Here is an 815-nt window from a genome sequence, read left to right as displayed (position 1 = left end):
CCCGGGACCGTTCCGAGCCGGCTCCGGGTGTCGCTCCTGTCCCCGCCGGTGACTTTGGGCCGGGTTTGGCGCGGGGACGGACAGAGGGACGGACGGACGGACAAACGGCGGCGCCCGGGCGGTGTCACCGCGTCCGTCCGGCCTCGCCAGGAAACCCAACACCGGCGCGGGGGGGGACAAAGGCTGCGCTGTGCCCTCCTGCGGCGCGGATATAAAACCTCCCGAAAGCTCCTGAAATCTCCCCAAACCTCTCCGAACCTTCTGAAACCTCCCCAAACCTTCCCAAAACTTCCCAGACCTCCCCGAACCTCCCCGAACCCCCTGAAACCTCCCCGAACCCCCTGAAATCTCCTGAAACCTCTCCGAAACTCCCCGAAACTCCTGAAACCTCCTGAAATCTCCTGAAACCTCCCCGAACCTCCCGGAACCTCCCCGAACCTCCTGAAACCTCCTGAAACCTCCCCAAACTTCCCCAAAACTCCTGAAACCTCCCCAAAACCTCCCCAAAACCTCCCCAAAACCTCCCCAAAACTCCTGAAATCTCCAGGAGCCGCCACCGCCAGCGAGGGGGTAAGAGCGGCATCGCTGCCCGCGGCGTTGGGGACCCCGCTGGACCCCTGTCCCCTCCCCGTGTCCCCTCCGGTGTCCCCTCCGATGTCCCCGTGTCCCCCGACATCACCGGGGCCTCTCCCGCTCCTCTCCGGGATCCTCTCCGAGCTGGGGAGGGGGTAAAACCCCCCCTGGGACCCCTCTTTGTCCCCTCAGCGCTGTGTCCGGTGCCATGGCCGCGGCTGAACCGGCCGGAGTGGCCGAAG

This window comes from Malurus melanocephalus, unplaced genomic scaffold (assembly GCF_030028575.1).
Source record: "Malurus melanocephalus ecotype Western Australia unplaced genomic scaffold, MMel_1.1 scaffold_3133, whole genome shotgun sequence".
In the NCBI taxonomy this organism is placed as follows: domain Eukaryota; kingdom Metazoa; phylum Chordata; class Aves; order Passeriformes; family Maluridae; genus Malurus; species Malurus melanocephalus.
This window is presented reverse-complemented; position numbering follows the sequence as displayed.